Genomic DNA, 7,693 nt, shown 5'->3' on the forward strand with positions numbered 1-7,693 from the left:
AAAATATGCCCGATTTTCTTAGAAAATATAACATTGATAATCTGAAAAAGGCAATGTATTTGTCACATTTAACAAACGCTTATTAATAGAGATAGAACTAGTCCATAAATTGAAATTTGTGACTTTAATGTACTTGTCCATAGTGCCACCAAGAGGTTCTATCAGTTTAAAAAAATATTTCTAAGCATAGTTATTCCAAGAGTTAGACACTAGGTGGCAGTGAATTTCCTTTTAAAGAGGCTTTGAGAACTAAGTGGCTTTCCTGATAGCTCAGTTGGTAAAGAATCTGCCTGCAATGCAGAAGACCCAGGTTCAATTCCTGGGTCGGGAAGATCCCCTGGAGAAGGAATATCCCCTGGAGAAGGAATATCCCCTGGAGAAGGATAGGCTACCCACTCCAGTGTTCTTGGACTTTCCTTGTGGCTCAGCCGGTAAAGAATCTGCCTGCAATGCAGGAGACCTGGGTTTTTGATCCCTGGGTTGGGAAGATCCCCTGGAGAAGGGAAAGGCTACCCACTCCAGTATTCTGGACTGGAGAATACCATGGACCCTATAGTCCATGGGGTCACAAAGAGTCGGATGTGACTTTCACTTCACTTCACTTCTTTTGTGCCATTATGAATAGTGCTAAGAACATCCATGTAAAAATTGTGTGAGCATATGCCTAATTTCTCTTGGGTTTACACCTGGGAGTAGAAGTGCTGGGTCATGTAGTAAAGCTGTGTTTAACATTTTGAGGAACTGCCAAACTTTTCCATGGTGGCTGCATCATTTTACAATCTGATTAAAATTTTTTGAAGTTTCTGCTTTCTCTGCTTCCTCAATAATGCTTCTTATGCTTTTTTCCTTCTTTTCCCCAGACTGGCTATCACAATGCCCTATCCCCTGGGCAGCGCAAATAATTTCATTCATGGTAGTTTTCAGCTCCAGAATTTTTAAAAATAATGTTTATCTTTTTTACTGATATTTTTTATTTGTGAGATGTTCTCATACTTTCCATTTATTCTTTAGATACAGTTTTATTGGTTCTTTGGACATATGAATAATATCTGCTTTAAACTCTTTAGTTAATTTCTATATACTTTATTATACTTTTAATCATCACTTCATTCTCAAAAAAAGGCAAAATATTGAAATAACTGGTTGTTTCCTATGTTAATATGTCCAACATAGTCAACAGAATCTCACCAATTTTCTCTTTGCTTCTTCTTAGGTTTAGAACACAAGAAACTTTATATATAGTTACTAAGTAGGATTTAGAGACAGAAAAAACATGAGAAATCTGTGCTGCCATTTTGGGTAGAAAAAAGAATTAAATTATTGAATGAAGTTAATTAAACCTAAATTATCCCTTCCCCACTCTTATTCTAATTCAACCCTGGTAGGTGATTCCCCCAAAAGCAAGAGGGAGGACCAGGCCCCCACACAGACACAGCCTCCCGTATGTGGCAGAGCCTCAAATACAGCACACTTGCGAGAGTCTGGGCACTGCTACTGGGCCTTGGAGGCCTCAGCAGGGTTCCCTGTCACTAAGTTTAGCACAAGAGAGGACATTCCAGGCAGATCCTCCCCGCTTTGCAGCACTGTAGGAGCAGGCAATGTAAAGGGATAGTGGCAACAATACAGACCCACATTATAGGCTTCCCTGATCCCCTAGATTGAATAAGGCCCAGGGTTCCTATGCAATGCAGAGATGACAATTTATTAATGTTGAACTTCTTGTCATCACTCAGAAATGGAGAGATGAACCAGATAGAAAATGGGAAAATACAGCATTTTAAAATGCTAAGTGGAGGCAGAGCAGAGTCAGTCCTTCACACAGATGACAACGCTTGCAAACTACGATGTGCACTTCTGAAACCCAGCTCGACCTACAAGCCAGCGTCTAAGTGCTTGTTGAGTGTCTCAGAACTCACCACCCACAGGCACAGGCCAGTGTCTCCTAATTTATTCAGACTAAGAGATGAAGACCCAGAAGAGGAGGCGAATCCTTTCCTCCAACCAGTATCAGTCCAGTTCCAGTCTGAAAACCTCCTCTGCCCAGAGGGACTGACTGTCATATTACCACCTCTTTGACAGGAGCTGGAGTCCACACACAGGGTGTGGCCTGCCAACCTCCACAAAGCCTCACAATAAAACTGACTAACCACCTTTATTCACACAGAAGACATACAAAACCAGTATATAAATGTGTGCTTTTTTTAATTACAAAATCATATTGATACTATGCAACACAGCATGATGATTACAAAACGTCTTCCTTTTCAGAAGAACACTTCTTGTCCTGATCTTTAGTTTATCTGACAGTGGTTCTGGGGAACAGTTGTGGAAAGAGAAAATAAAGCTTCCGTTCCCCTCTCCAGCACTATTAAAAACTGTGTTTTCAAGTTTGTCAGTTTCTGGAGGTGTGCTCTCAACACAGTTTCCCAAAGGGCTCTTTTTTCAGATCTTGGAATCAATGCTTCTTGAATATAACACAGAAATACAGGCAAGTATCCTGGAAATATAACAGCTCCCATTGACTGACTAAGCCTTGGAAGCTTATGACAAAACAACTTTGATCTCCCCAGGCATGCCAGGATCTTCCCAGAGAGTGGCCTTCCCACAAATAGAGGTCAGTTACTATTTCCTTTGGGTAATTTCAACACTGCACTATAAAAGATGCCCTGTTCGCAGGATTCAGGTCCTAAAGCCTTTTGTGTACTTGGGGAGTGGTTTTATTACTTCTGTGAGTTCTGGCTTAATTATAACAATTATTTTGTTCACCTATACAAAATGTCAAATGTCATCTATCTGCTTAATCAGCATTTCAGGAAATGAAAAGCCATGGCCTTTGTCAGATGACCTGATGAAATATCTTGGAGGCATTCCTCAGTACTAATTAAAATAATAGACATTGTCACACAGTGCAATTATTTTCCAGAAAACAGCTGACGTGTACACACTATGCTTGGCAAAAATCCTGGCCAGTTTCGCAAGAATGTTTATTCCAGACTGAGATCATCTTTAAAAAAAGAGAGAGACAGACAGAGGAAACGGGGATGAAAGATTGATGGAAAAAAGGAATAAAGGAAGCAGGAGGATTTCTTAATAATCAAGAGAAAATTTTAGGTTTAAAGTTGCCTTTCACATACTGACTGTATACCTACATAATTCTATAATAAAAATTTTTTAATCACAGAAAGGACATTTTAGTACGAATAAATTTTATTAATAGCTTGAAAATCTATGAAGTTCAAAGAGTTATCAATATATCATTTATTTTCCTTTTTATTGATGTGTAGTTGATTTACAATATTATGTTAGTTTCAGGTGTGCAATATAATGATTCAATATCTTTACAGATTATACTCCATTTAAAGGTATTATAAAATATTAACTATATTCTCTGTGCTATGCATTATATCCTTGTATCTTATTTATTTTATACATAGTAGTTTTGACTCTTAATCACATAGTTGCCATTTCCCATCCCTCCCCCACCGCTGTTAACCACATTTGTTCTTCATATTTGAGATTCTGCTTTTGTTTTGCTTTGTTTGTTTGTTCCTTTGCTTTATGTAATTTATTTTAAATTCAAAATACAACATTTTGCTATTTATATTTAAACAAAAATGTGTAAAGCATAAAAACCTCAGGAAGCATAACATGAAATCATGAAAACAATTACATATAGAACAAATCATCTGAGAGGTGAAACATTTCATTTTTACCAGAGAGATTCATTAATTTAAAATGTTCCAACCTCTAATTCACATTGAAGAATCATAGCTTTGCATTTTTTTCAGACTTTAATAATTTCTACAGTTAACATAAATGACTTAAAGGAAGATTAATCAAAATCAAGCTGTATTCAGAAGGTTCATGGAAGGGAAAATAGAGAGTGAACATTTGCAAATAAAGACAAGCATTATGGAAATGAAGAGTCATGATGTACTCCATTCCAGTTTTGCAGATGTGTAGAACATATCTGTGAATCATTCATTTAGCCTTCAAACTGTACACATACACCAACATGCTCACTCACACACTCAGAAAATGCTGGGCATTATCAAGTTTGGAGGAAGCCAGTGCTGAAATGTCGATCCCTTATCTGGGAAGAAAGAATTGTAAAGTTTTCTTTCTTTCAGACTTAACTTGCTCCTGATTTTTGAATCTTACTAAAAGGCAAGGAGGATAAATTGTTTTTCCTTTATTTTTTATTCAGTCTGGAACTTTTACTGAAAAAGAAATTTTTGTTTTATTCTTGCCAGTCGTCTGAGAAGGAAGGTTTATTTTGAGGTTAAAATGTATTAGCTGGTAATGATTTGGTTTAATGAAAATATTGGGATTTGGGGTTCTGAAGGGAAAGAATTTATAGCTTTTTTTCAAAATTTATTGTAGTCCCCATAATATCATTATTAAGATATATCCTCCTTTTTGTTTATCTGCATTGTTTTTCTGGATGTTGGCTTGTAGAGAACTGTATTTGAATAGAACTTGATAGTCTCCTATCAACAGTACAATTATATAGTGAATAACTCATATATTGGCTACACAGTTTGATGTGAAAGATCATATATAATTTTTAAGATTTCACGTAAAGATTGCTTTAAATTCTCATTCAACAAACCATGTATAAGAAATTCAGAGAGGATGTTGAATAGTTAGATAAAATTGTGGGTTACCTGAATTTCCCACTTTATACGTTCTCTTTGAGAAAGCTTTTAAATGGACAGGAAGAGGTATTACTATCCATATAAAGGGATTTAGTAGGTTATAAAATAAGCTTTTCTTTTGTGAGTTTCTCATCAATATGACCATAATTGCTCATGGGAACTCTCCTTTAGGACTAAGTAAAATAAAATATTATTGACATCACGGCATTTTCTCTTTGCCATATTTTCATTGTCTGTGTCTGTGTGTGTGCTCAGTTGTGCCTGACTCTTTGTAATCCCTTGGACTGTGGCCCACCAGGCTCCTCTGTCCATGGAATTTTCCAGGCAAGAATACTCGAATGGGTTACCATTTCCTCCTTCAGGGAATCTTCCTGACCCAGGGATGGAACCTGTATCTCTTGTATCCTCTGTATTGGCAAGTGGATTCTTTACTTCTGTGCCACCTGGGAAGCCATATTTTACATTTTATTTCTATGTAACATATTTTCATTTTACACAGAAAAAAATTATTTCCATTACATTAACTGCAGTTTAAATCAATTTTTTTTGTAAAATCAGCCTTGTTTTATTTTATTATTTTTTAATATAAATTTATTTATTTCAATTGGAGGCTAATTACTTTACAATATTGTATTGGTTTTGCCATACATCAACATGAATCTGCCACAGGTGTACACGTGTTCCCCATCCTGAACCCCCCTCCCACTTCCCTCCACATACCATCCTTCTGGGTCACCCTAGTGCACCAGCCCCAAGCATCCTGTATCCTGCATCGAACCTGGACTGGCAATTCATTTCATATATGATATTATACATGTTTCAATGCCATTCTCCCAAATCATCCCACTCTCTCCCTCTCCCAGAGTCCAAAAGACTGTTCTATACATCTGTGTCTCTTTTGCTGTCTCACATACAGGGTTATCGTTACCATCTTTCTAAATTCCATATATATGCGTTAGTATACTGTATTGGTGTTTTTCTTTCTGGCTTACTTCACTTTGTATAGTAGGCTCCAGTTTCATCCACCCTATATGTACCACAGCTTTCTTATCCATTCATCTGCTGATGGACATCTAGGTTGCTTCCATGTCCTGGCTATTATAAACAGTGCTGCGATGAACACTGGGGTACACGTGTCTCTTTCAATTCTGGTTTCCTTGGTGTGTATGTACAGCAGTGGGATTGCTGGGTCATAAGGCAGTTCTATTTCCAGTTTTTTAAGGAATCGCCACACTGTTCTCCATACTGGCTGTACTAGTTTGCATTTCCACCAACAGTGTAAGAGGGTTCCCTTTTCTCCACACCCTCTCCAGCATTTATTGCTTGTATAATTTTGGATAGCAGCCATTCTGACTGGCGTGAAATGGTACCTCATTGTGATTTTGATTTGCATTTTTCTGATAATTAATGATGTTGAGCATCTTTTCATGTGTTTGTTAGCCATCTGTATGTCTTCTTTGGAGAAATTTCTGTTTAGTTCTTTGGACCATTTTTTGATTGGGTCATTTATTTCTCTGGAATTGAGCTGTAGGAGTTTCTTGTATATTTTTGAGATTAGTTCTTTGTCAGTTGCTTCATTTGCTATTATTTTCTCCCATTCTGAAGGCTGTCTTTTCACCTTGTTTATAATTTCCTTTGTTATGCAGAAGCTTTTAATTTTAATTAGATCCCATTTGTTTATTTTTGCTTTTATTTCCAATATTCTGGGAGGTGGGTCATAGTGGATCCTGCTGTGATTTATGTCGGAGAGTGTTTTGCCTATGTTCTCCTCTAGGAGTTTTATAGTTTCTGGTCTTACATTTAGATCTTTAATCCATTTTGAGTTTATTTTTGTGTATGGTGTTAGAAAGTGTTCAAGTTTCATTTCTTTACAAGTGGTTGACCAGCTTTCCCAGCACCACTTGTTAAAGAGATTGTCTTTAATCCATTGTATATTCTTGCCTGCTTTGTCAAAGATAAGGTGTCCCTAGGTGTATGGATTTATCTCTGGGCTTTCTATTTTGTTCCATTGATCTATATTTCTGTCTTTGTGCCAGTACCATACTGTCTTGATGACTGTAGCTTTGTAGTATTGTCTGAAGTCAGGCAGGTTGATTCCTCCAGTTCCATTCTTCTTTCTCAAGATTGTTTTGGCTATTCAAGGTTTTTTGTATTTCCATACAAATTGTGAAATTATTTGTTCTAGCTCTGTGAAAAATACTGTTGGTAGCTTAATAGGGATTGCATTGAATCTATAGATTGCTTTGGGTAGTATACTGATTTTAACTATATTGATTCTTCCGATCCATGAACATGATATATTTCTCCATATATTAGTGTCCTCTTTGATTTCTTTCACCACTGTTTTATAGTTTTCTATATATAGGTCTTTAGGTCTTTAGTTTCTTTAGGTGAATATATTCCTAAGTATTTTATTCTTTTCGTTGCAATGGTGAATGGAATTGTTTCCTTACTTTCTCTCATTATCAGTGTATAGGAATGCAAGGGATTTCTGTGTGTTTATTTTATACCTGCAACTTTACTATATTTATCAATTAGCTCTAGTAATTTTCTGGTGGAGTCTTTAGGGTTTTCTATGTAGAGGATCATGTCATCTGCAAACAGTGAGAGTTTTACTTCTTCTTTTCCAATCTGGATTCCTTTTATTTCTTTTTCTGCTCTGATTGCTGTGACCAAAACTTCCAAAACTATGTTGAATAGTAGTGGTGAAAGTGGGCACCCTTGTCTTGTTCCTGACTTTAGGGGAAATGCTTTCAATTTTTCACCATTGAGGATAATGTTTGCTGTGGGTTTTTCATATATAGCTTTTATTATGTTGAGGTTAGTTCAGTTCAGTTCAGTCGCTCAGTCGTGTCCAACTATTTGTGACCCCATGAATCGTAGCATGCCAGGCCTCCCTGTCCATCACCAACTCCCAGAGTTGACTTAGACTCACATCCATCGAGTCAGTGATGCCATCCAGTCATTTCATCCTCCGTCAAACCCTTCTCCTCCTGCCCTCAATCCCTCCCAGCATCAGAGTCTTTTCCAATGAG

The 7,693-nt window shown here is 36.9% G+C and overlaps 1 non-coding gene across 1 annotated transcript; it reads left to right on the plus strand.

Moving 5' to 3' along the window:
• The first annotated feature begins 259 nt into the window (after positions 1-259).
• On the plus strand, positions 260-332 carry TRNAC-GCA (transfer RNA cysteine (anticodon GCA)). The gene has a single exon. It is a non-coding gene; the product is annotated as a tRNA-Cys (tRNA).
• Positions 333-7,693: the final 7,361 nt, after the last annotated feature.

Source organism: Bubalus kerabau, chromosome 7, assembly GCF_029407905.1.
Source record: "Bubalus kerabau isolate K-KA32 ecotype Philippines breed swamp buffalo chromosome 7, PCC_UOA_SB_1v2, whole genome shotgun sequence".
NCBI lineage: Eukaryota > Metazoa > Chordata > Mammalia > Artiodactyla > Bovidae > Bubalus > Bubalus kerabau.